Below are 10,523 nucleotides of genomic sequence, written 5' to 3' on the forward strand. Positions count from 1 at the left end.
TTCACGGGCATATTTGTGGGTTTTTTCTCGTTTTCATGGGCATATTCGTGGTTTTTTTCTAGTTTTCGCGAGCATATTCGTGGGTCCTTTAGCCGTTGTTTTGAGGGCTTATTCGTGTCTGTTCACACTTTCACGGGCATATTCGTGGGTTTTTTGTCATTTTCGCAGGCATATTAGTGGGTTTTTTCTCGTTTTCGTGGGCATATTCGTGGGTTTTTTCTTGTTTTCACAGGCATATTCATGGGTTTTTTTTCTCGTTTTCATGGGCATATTCGTGGGTTTTTTCTCATTTGCGCAGGCGTATTTTTGTGTTTCTTTATAGTTTTCGTGGGCATATTTGTGGGTTTTTTTCTCGTTTGCACAGGCGTATTTGTGTTTGTTTTTTTTTCTCGTTTTCGCGGACGTATGCGTGGTTTTTTTCTAGTTTTCGCGGGCATATTTGTGGGTTCTTTAGCCGTTGTTTTGAGGGCTTATTCGTGTTTTTTCACATTTTCATGGGCATATGCGTGTTTTTTTTCTCGTTTTCGCGGGCATATTCGTGGGTTTTTTCTCGTTTTCGTGGGCATATTCGTGGTTTTTTCTCGTTTTCACAGGCATATTCGTCGGTTTTTTCTCGTTTTCGCGGGCATATTCGTGGGTTTTTTCTCATTTTCACAGGCATATTCGTGGGTTTTTTTCTCGTTTTCAAGGGCATATTCGTGGGTTTTTTTCTCGTTTTCAAGGGCATATTCGTGGGTTTTTTCTCGTTTGCGCAGGCGTATTTGTGTGTTTTTTATCGTTTTCGTGGGCATATTCGTGGGTTTTTTTCTCGTTTTCACAGGCGTATTTGTGGGTTTTTTTATCGTTTTCGTGGATGTATTCTTTTTTTTTCTAGTTTTCGCGGGCATATTCGTGGGTTCTTTAGCCGTTGTTTTGAGGGCTTATTCGTGTTTTTTTCACATTTTCATCGGCATATGCGTGTTTTTTTTCTCGTTTTCGCGGGCATATTCGTGGGTTTTTTCTCGTTTTTGCTGGCATATTCGTGGGTTTTTTCTCGTTTTCATGGGCATATTTGTGGGTTTTTTCTCGTTTGCGCAGGCATATTTGTGTGTTTTTATCGTTTTCGTGGGAATATTCGTGGGTTTTTTTCTCGTTTTCACGGACGTATTCGTAGTTTTTTTTCTAGTTTTCACGGGCATATTCATGGGTTCTTTATTCATTGTTTTGAGGGCTTATTCGTGTTTTTTTCACATTTTCATGGGCATATGCGTGTTTTTTCTCGTTTTCGTGGGCATATTCGTGGGTTTTTTCTCGTTTTCGTGGGCATATTCGTGGGTTTTTTTCTCGTTTTCGTGGGCATATTCGTGGGTTTTTTCTCATTTTCGCAGGCATATTCGTGGGTTTTTTCTCGTTTTCGTGGGCATATTCGTGGGTTTTTTTGCGTTTTCGTGGGCATATTCGTGGGTTTTTTCTTGTTTTCACAGGCATATTCGTGGGTTTTTTTCTCATTTTCACGGGCATATTTGTGGGTTTTTTCTCGTTTTCATGGGCATATTCGTGGTTTTTTTCTAGTTTTCGCGGGCATATTCGTGGGTCCTTTAGCCGTTGTTTTGAGGGCTTATTCGTGTCTGTTCACACTTTCACGGGCATATTCGTGGGTTTTTTGTCATTTTCGCAGGCATATTAGTGGGTTTTTTCTCGTTTTCGTGGGCATATTCGTGGGTTTTTTCTTGTTTTCACAGGCATATTCATGGGTTTTTTTCTCGTTTTCATGGGCATATTCGTGGGTTTTTTCTCATTTGCGCAGGCGTATTTTTGTGTTTTTTTTATAGTTTTCGTGGGCATATTTGTGGGTTTTTTTCTCGTTTGCACAGGCGTATTTGTGTTTGTTTTTTTTTCTCGTTTTCGCGGACGTATGCGTGGTTTTTTCTAGTTTTCGCGGGCATATTTGTGGGTTCTTTAGCCGTTGTTTTGAGGGCTTATTCGTGTTTTTTCACATTTTCATGGGCATATGCGTGTTTTTTTTCTCGTTTTCGCGGGCATATTCGTGGGTTTTTTCTCGTTTTCGTGGGCATATTCGTGGTTTTTTCTCGTTTTCACAGGCATATTCGTCGGTTTTTTCTCGTTTTCGCGGGCATATTCGTGGGTTTTTTCTCATTTTCACAGGCATATTCGTGGGTTTTTTCTCGTTTTCAAGGGCATATTCGTGGGTTTTTTCTCGTTTTCAAGGGCATATTCGTGGGTTTTTTCTCGTTTGCGCAGGCGTATTTGTGTGTTTTTTATCGTTTTCGTGGGCATATTCGTGGGTTTTTTTTTCGTTTTCACAGGCGTATTTGTGGGTTTTTTTTATCGTTTTCGTGGATGTTATCTTTTTTTTTTCTAGTTTTCGCGGGCATATTCGTGGGTTCTTTAGCCGTTGTTTTGAGGGCTTATTCGTGTTTTTTTCACATTTTCATCGGCATATGCGTGTTTTTTTTCTCGTTTTCGCGGGCATATTCGTGGGTTTTTTCTCGTTTTTGCTGGCATATTCGTGGGTTTTTTCTCGTTTTCATGGGCATATTTGTGGGTTTTTTCTCGTTTGCGCAGGCGTATTTGTGTGTTTTTATCGTTTTCGTGGGAATATTCGTGGGTTTTTTTCTCGTTTTCGCGGACGTATTCGTAGTTTTTTTTCTAGTTTTCACGGGCATATTCATGGGTTCTTTATTCATTGTTTTGAGGGCTTATTCGTGTTTTTTCACATTTTCATGGGCATATGCGTGTTTTTTCTCGTTTTCGTGGGCATATTCGTGGGTTTTTTCTCGTTTTCGTGGGCATATTCGTGGGTTTTTTTCTCGTTTTCGTGGGCATATTCGTGGGTTTTTTCTCATTTTCGCAGGCATATTCGTGGGTTTTTTGTCGTTTTCGTGGGCATATTCGTGGGTTTTTTTGCGTTTTCGTGGGCATATTCGTGGGTTTTTTCTTGTTTTCACAGGCATATTCGTGGGTTTTTTCTTGTTTTCACAGGCATATTCATGGGTTGTTTTCTCGTTTTCGCGAGCATATTCGTGGGTTTTTTCTCGTTTTCGTGGGCATATTCGTGGGTTTTTTCTCATTTTCGCAGGCATATTCGTGGGTTTTTTCTCGTTTTCGCGGGCATATTCGTGGGTTTTTTATCGTTTTCGTGGGCATATTCGTGGGTTTTTTCTCGTTTTCGTGGGCATATTCGTGGGTTTTTTCTCGTTTTCACGGGCATATTCGTGGTTTTTTTCTTCTCGTTTCCACAGGCGTATTTGTGGGGTTTTTTTCACGTTTTCGCGGGCGTATTCGTGGTTTTTTTCTAGTTTTCCCGGGCATATTCGTGGGTTCTTAAGCCGTTGTTTTGTGGGCTTATTCGTGTTTTTCGCATTTTCATGTGCATATGTGTGTTTTTTTTCTTGTTTTTGCGGGCGTATTCGTGTTTTTTTTCTAGTTTTCCTGGGCATATTCATGGGTTCTTTAGCCGTTGTTTTGTGGGCTTATTCGTGTTTTTCGCATTCTCATGTGCATATGGGTGTTTTTTTTCTCGTTTTCGCGGGCATATTCGTGGGTTTTTTCTCGTTTTCATGGGCATATTCGTGGGTTTTTTCTCGTTGTCGGGGCATATTCGTGGTTTTTTTCTCGTTTGTGCGGGCATATTTGTGGGTTTTTTTCTCGTTTTCGGGGGCATATTCGTGGGTTTTTTCTCGTTTGTGCGGGCATATTCGTGGGACTTTACTCGTTTTCGGGGGCACATTCGTGGCTTGTATTCTCGTTTTTGCAGGTGTATTCGTGGTTTTTCGCATTTTCATGGGCATATTTGTGGGTTTTTTCTCCTTTTCGCAGGCATATTCGTGGGTTTTTTTCTCATTTTCACGGGCATATTTGTGGGTTTTTTCTCGTTTTCATGGGCATATTCGTGGTTTTTTTCTAGTTTTCGCGGGCATATTCGTGGGTCCTTTAGCCCTTGTTGTGTGGGCTTATTCCTGTCTGTTCACACTTTCCCGGGCTTATTCGTGGGTTTTTTGTCATTTTCGCAGGCATATTAGTGGGTTTTTTCTCGTTTTCGTGGGCATATTCGTGGGTTTTTTCTTGTTTTCACAGGCATATTCATGGGTTTTTTTCTCGTTTTCATGGGCATATTCGTGGGTTTTTTCTCATTTGCGCAGGCGTATTTTTGTGTTTTTTTATAGTTTTCGTGGGCATATTTGTGGGTTTTTTTCTCGTTTGCACAGACGTATTTGTGTTTGTTTTTTTTTCTCGTTTTCGCGGACGTATGCGTGGTTTTTTCTAGTTTTCGCGGGCATATTTGTGGGTTCTTTAGCCGTTGTTTTGAGGGCTTATTCGTGTTTTTTCACATTTTCATGGGCATATGCGTGTTTTTTTTCTCGTTTTCGCGGGCATATTCGTGGGTTTTTTCTCCTTTTCGTGGGCATATTCGTGGGTTTTTTCTCATTTTCGCAGGCATATTCGTGGGTTTTTTCTCGTTTTCGCGGGCATATTCGTGGGTTTTTTATCGTTTTCGTGGGCATATTCGTGGGTTTTTTTCTCGTTTTCGTGGGCATATTCGTGGGTTTTTTCTCGTTTTCACGGGCATATTCGTGGTTTTTTTCTTCTCGTTTCCACAGGCGTATTTGTGGGGTTTTTTCACGTTTTCGCGGGCGTATTCGTGGTTTTTTTCTAGTTTTCCCGGGCATATTCGTGGGTTCTTAAGCCGTTGTTTTGTGGGCTTATTCGTGTTTTTCGCATTTTCATGTGCATATGTGTGTTTTTTTTCTTGTTTTTGCGGGCGTATTCGTGTTTTTTTTCTAGTTTTCCTGGGCATATTCATGGGTTCTTTAGCCGTTGTTTTGTGGGCTTATTCGTGTTTTTCGCATTCTCATGTGCATATGGGTGTTTTTTTTCTCGTTTTCGCGGGCATATTCGTGGGTTTTTTCTCGTTTTCATGGGCATATTCGTGGGTTTTTTCTCGTTGTCGGGGCATATTCGTGGTTTTTTTTCTCGTTTGTGCGGGCATATTTGTGGGTTTTTTTTCTCGTTTTCGGGGGCATATTCGTGGGTTTTTTCTCGTTTGTGCGGGCATATTCGTGGGTTTTTTCTCGTTTTCGGGGGCACATTCGTGGCTTTTATTCTCGTTTTTGCGGGTGTATTCGTGGTTTTTCACATTTTCATGGGCATATTTGTGGGTTTTTTCTCCTTTTCGCAGGCATATTCGTGGGTTTTTTTCTCATTTTCACGGGCATATTTGTGGGTTTTTTCTCGTTTTCATGGGCATATTCGTGGTTTTTCTAGTTTTCGCGGGCATATTCGTGGGTCCTTTAGCCGTTGTTTTGAGGGCTTATTCGTGTCTGTTCACACTTTCACGGGCATATTCGTGGGTTTTTTGTCATTTTCGCAGGCATATTAGTGGGTTTTTTCTCGTTTTCGTGGGCATATTCGTGGGTTTTTTCTTGTTTTCACAGGCATATTCATGGGTTTTTTTCTCGTTTTCATGGGCATATTCGTGGGTTTTTTCTCATTTGCGCAGGCGTATTTTTGTGTTTTTTTTATAGTTTTCGTGGGCATATTTGTGGGTTTTTTTCTCGTTTGCACAGGCGTATTTGTGTTTGTTTTTTTTTCTCGTTTTCGCGGACGTATGCGTGGTTTTTTCTAGTTTTCGCGGGCATATTTGTGGGTTCTTTAGCCGTTGTTTTGAGGGCTTATTCGTGTTTTTTCACATTTTCATGGGCATATGCGTGTTTTTTTTCTCGTTTTCGCGGGCATATTCGTGGGTTTTTTCTCCTTTTCGTGGGCATATTCGTGGGTTTTTTCTCGTTTTCGTGGGCATATTCGTGGGTTTTTCTCGTTTTCGTGGGCATATTCGTGGGTTTTTCTCGTTTTCGTGGGCATATTCGTGGGTTTTTCTCGTTTTTGTGGGCATATTCGTGGGTTTTTTCTCGTTTTCACGGGCATATTCATGGTTTTTTTCTTCTCGTTTCCACAGGCGTATTTGTGGGGTTTTTTTCACGTTTTCGCGGGCGTATTCGTGTTTTTTTTTCTAGTTTTCCTGGTCATATTCGTGGGTTCTTAAGCCGTTGTTTTGTGGGCTTATTCGTGTTTTTCGCATTTTCATGTGCATATGTGTGTTTTTTTTCTTGTTTTTGCGGGCGTATTCGTGTTTTTTTTCTAGTTTTCCTGGGCATATTCATGGGTTCTTTAGCCGTTGTTTTGTGGGCTTATTCGTGTTTTTCGCATTCTCATGTGCATATGGGTGTTTTTTTTCTCGTTTTCGCGGGCATATTCGTGGGTTTTTTCTCGTTTTCATGGGCATATTCGTGGGTTTTTTCTCGTTGTCGGGGCATATTCGTGGTTTTTTTCTCGTTTGTGCGGGCATATTTGTGGGTTTTTTTCTCGTTTTCGGGGGCATATTCGTGGGTTTTTTCTCGTTTGTGCGGGCATATTCGTGGGTTTTTTCTCGTTTTCGGGGGCACATTCGTGGCTTTTATTCTCGTTTTTGCAGGTGTATTCGTGGTTTTTCACATTTTCATGGGCATATTTGTGGGTTTTTTCTCCTTTTCGCAGGCATATTCGTGGGTTTTTTTCTCATTTTCACGGGCATATTTGTGGGTTTTTTCTCGTTTTCATGGGCATATTCGTGGTTTTTTTCTAGTTTTCGCGGGCATATTCGTGGGTCCTTTAGCCGTTGTTTTGAGGGCTTATTCGTGTCTGTTCACACTTTCACGGGCATATTCGTGGGTTTTTTGTCATTTTCGCAGGCATATTAGTGGGTTTTTTCTCGTTTTCGTGGGCATATTCGTGGGTTTTTTCTTGTTTTCACAGGCATATTCATGGGTTTTTTTCTCGTTTTCATGGGCATATTCGTGGGTTTTTTCTCATTTGCGCAGGCGTATTTTTGTGTTTTTTTATAGTTTTCGTGGGCATATTTGTGGGTTTTTTTCTCGTTTGCACAGGCGTATTTGTGTTTGTTTTTTTTTCTCGTTTTCGCGGACGTATGCGTGGTTTTTTTCTAGTTTTCGCGGGCATATTTGTGGGTTCTTTATTCATTGTTTTGAGGGCTTATTCGTGTTTTTTCACATTTTCATGGGCATATGCGTGTTTTTTCTCGTTTTCGTGGGCATGTTCGTGGGTATTTTCTCGTTTTCGCGGGCATATTCGTGGGTTTTTTTCTCGTTTTCGTGGGCATATTCGTGGATTTTTTCTCGTTTTCGTGGGCATATTCGTGGGTTTTTTGTCGTTTTCGTGGGCATATTTGTGGGTTTTTTCTCGTTTTCACGGGCATATTCGTGGTTTTTTTTTCTCGTTTGCACAGGCGTATTTGTGGGTTCTTTTCACGTTTTCGCGGGCGTATTCATGTTTTTTTTCTAGTTTTCCCGGGCATATTCGTGGGTTCTTTAGCCGTTGTTTTGTGGGCTTATTCGTGTTTTTCGCATTTTCATGTGCATATGCGTGTTTTTTTTCTCGTTTTTGCGGGCATATTCGTGTTTTTTTTTCTAGTTTTCGCGGGCATATTCGTGGGTTCTTTATTCATTGTTTTTGGGGCTTATTTTTGTTTTTTTCACATTTTCTTGGGCATATGCGTGTTTTTTCTCGTTTTCGCTGGCATATTCGTGGGTTTTGTCTCGTTTTCATGGGCATATTCGTGGGTTTTTTCTCGTTTGCGCAGGCGTATTTGTGTGTTTTTTTTTATCGTTTTCGTGGGCATATTCGTGGGTTTTTTTTGTCGTTTGCACAGGCGTATTTGTGTTTTTTTTTTTCTCGTTTTCGCGGACGTATTCGTGGTTTTTTTTCCAGTGTTCGCAGGCATATTCGTGGGTTCTTTATTCATTGTTTTGAGGGCTTATTCGTGTTTTTTTTCACATTTTCATGGGCATATGCGTGTTTTTTCTCGTTTTCGTTGGCATATTCGTGGGTTTTTTCTCGTTTTCGCGCGCATATTCGTGGGTTTTTTCTCGTTTTCGTGGGCATATTCGTGGGTTTTTTTCTCGTTTTCGTGGGCATATTCGTGGGTTTTTTCTCGTTTTCGCGGGCATATTCGTGGGTTTTTTGTCGTTTTCGTGGGCATATTCGTGGGTTTTTTGTCGTTTTCGTGGGCATATTCGTGGGTTTTTTCTCGTTTTCACGGGCATATTCATGTTTTTTTTTCTCGTTTGCACAGGCGTATTTGTAGTTTTTTTTAACGTTTTCGCGGGCGTATTCGTGGTTTTTTTCTAGTTTTCCCGGGCATATTCGTGGGTTCTTAAGCCGTTGTTTTGTGGGCTTATTCGTGTTTTTCGCATTTTCATGTGCATATGCATGTTTTTTTTCTCGTTTTTGCGGGCATATTCGTGAGTTTTTTCGCAGTTGTTTCGTGGGCTTATTCGCGGTTTTTGTGGGCATATGCGTGTTTTTTTCGCATTTTCATGGGCATATGCGTGTTTTTTTTCATTCTCGCAGGCATATTTGTTTTTTCACAGTTTTTTGTGGGTTTATTCACGGTGTTTTTGTGTGCGTATTCATGTTTTTTTTGCGGGCATATTTGCAGGTTTTTTAAAACGTATTCGCAGGTATTTTTTTGCATTTTCGAAGGTGTATTCGCAATTTCTTTTTGCATTTTCACGGGCGTTTTCATGTTTTTTTTCGCATTTTCGCAGGTGTATTTGCAGGGGGGGAGAGTTGTTGGCGTATTCGCAATTTTTTATGTGTACTTGCAGGTTTTTTTTCACGTTGTCACGGGTGTATTTGCAGTTTCTTTCGGATTGTCATTGGCATATTCACTGTTTTTTCACACTTTTGCCGGTATATGTGTGTTTTTGGGGGGTTTTTTCCAGTATTTTCCGGGCATATTCACAATTTTTTGCAGTTTTATTTGCAGTTTTTCACGGGTGTTTTTCAGTTCTTTTTTCGCGTTTTCATGGGCGTATACATTGTTTGTTTTTTTTGCGTTTTTACCGGCGTAGTTGTGTTTTGTTTTTCACGGTATTTTTTGTGGGCACACTTGCGTTTCTTTCACGGGATTTTTGATTTTCCCTCACGAATCACTAACTGCCGAGAACCTATCCCCCCTTTTTTCCATGGAAACAATGCCCTGCTATTCGTGGATTCGCTATCCACGGCATTTTCCAGGAATGTATCCCTCACAAATAGTGGGGTCTTCTGATATATATATATATATATATATATATATATATATATATATATATATATATATATATATATGTGTGTGTGTGTGTGTGTGTGTGTGTGTGTGTGTGTGTGTGTGTGTGTGTGTGTGTGTATGTGTGTGTATATGTTTAAATAGTCCGCATTATTTGTGGGCTCTATAGACCCCAATATATATATATATATATATATATATATATATATATATATATATATATATATATATATATATATATATATATATATATATATTAGGGTTAGGGTTAGGGTTTTCTGAAGTGCAATAATTTTATCAGCACAGGTTTGCCTTTGAACCTTTCCTATAAAAAGTGCTTCATGCAAAATCTTAGCGAAATGGGACCGTGTAAACAGGTCGCACACTTTTGAGTGGTATGTTGACGTTTTTAGCAGCGTCTCGCGTAGCGAACACTGCTCATAGAGAGCTCGGCGTTGTTCATCTTCTTCTTGTTCTTCTTTTTGTGAAGACAAAACCTTAATCTCTTGGCCTCAGCTCTTGTATAGACAAGATCTGGATCTCCTTAAATACTGAGCACATGTACGGTGCCTTTTGAGAGCGTCTATCATGAACTTTTAAATATTGTTACGAATTTGGAATTCAATTGCACACAATATACAGGTTCCCTTAGTCAACTATGTCGATAATTGCATATCGATATGTCGATAGCAATACCGATATATCGATATGTCGATAGCAGATACCGTTCTTCGGCTGCTGGACACGTATCAGATTGCTGACAAGATCATCGGTCTCTCATTTGATACGACTGCGTCCATCAGTGGCATGATTAGCGGAGCCTGCACCATAATTGAACAGTCCCTAGGAAGACCTCTTCTTTGGCTAGCATGCCGACATCACATTCACGAGGTGGTACTGAAGAACACCTATGAACTCCTCTTCAACTCTCCCCCAGGTCCCGACATTCCCCTCTTCAAACGATCCCGAGGAAAATGGGACGTCTTGGACAAGACATCTGCCAGTACCCTCAGCGATGAACAACCCCTGGATGAGTGGAGCGAATCACAAAGGCTGAAGATGATAGACTTCCTCAGGAGAGTCATCCATGATGCAGCCCACCCAAGAGAGGACTATCTCGAACTCCTTCAGCTCTCTCTTCTCTACCTAGGAGGATGGAGCAGAGATCTGCCTCGATTTAAGGGCCCCTGGAGTCTACCATCAGGCGAGATGGATGGCAAAGGCTATTTATATCCTGAAGATTGCCCTGTTTTTGCAACAACTGGAGCTGACGAGTTCGGAAAAATGTGGAGTCCGACGACTGGCCCGTTTCATCAGTCTCATTTACGTCAGATTCTGGCATGAGGCAGCTGTCCCAAACTGTGCACCGAAGAATGACCTAGAGTTCTTGGCGATTCTCCAGGTGTTTGTGGATAGA

At 40.8% G+C, this 10,523-nt stretch overlaps 1 protein-coding gene and 1 long non-coding RNA gene across 2 annotated transcripts in view; one reads left to right on the top strand and one right to left on the bottom strand.

The window, feature by feature from the left end:
- LOC147014855 (uncharacterized) overlaps positions 1–10,517 on the top strand; it is a 46,456-nt gene extending 35,939 nt beyond the window's left edge. The window contains exon 3 of the long non-coding RNA XR_015050927.1: positions 10,044–10,517. This is a non-coding gene — a long non-coding RNA (uncharacterized LOC147014855). The remainder of the gene's footprint in view (positions 1–10,043) is intronic.
- Positions 1–10,523, bottom strand: part of TRABD (TraB domain containing) — a 197,447-nt gene that overhangs the window by 171,063 nt on the left and 15,861 nt on the right. The gene's annotated exons all lie outside the window — the stretch shown is intronic.

This window comes from Eptatretus burgeri, chromosome 13 (assembly GCF_056783735.1).
Source record: "Eptatretus burgeri isolate ZD-2024b chromosome 13, Ebu_testis_v1, whole genome shotgun sequence".
NCBI lineage: Eukaryota > Metazoa > Chordata > Myxini > Myxiniformes > Myxinidae > Eptatretus > Eptatretus burgeri.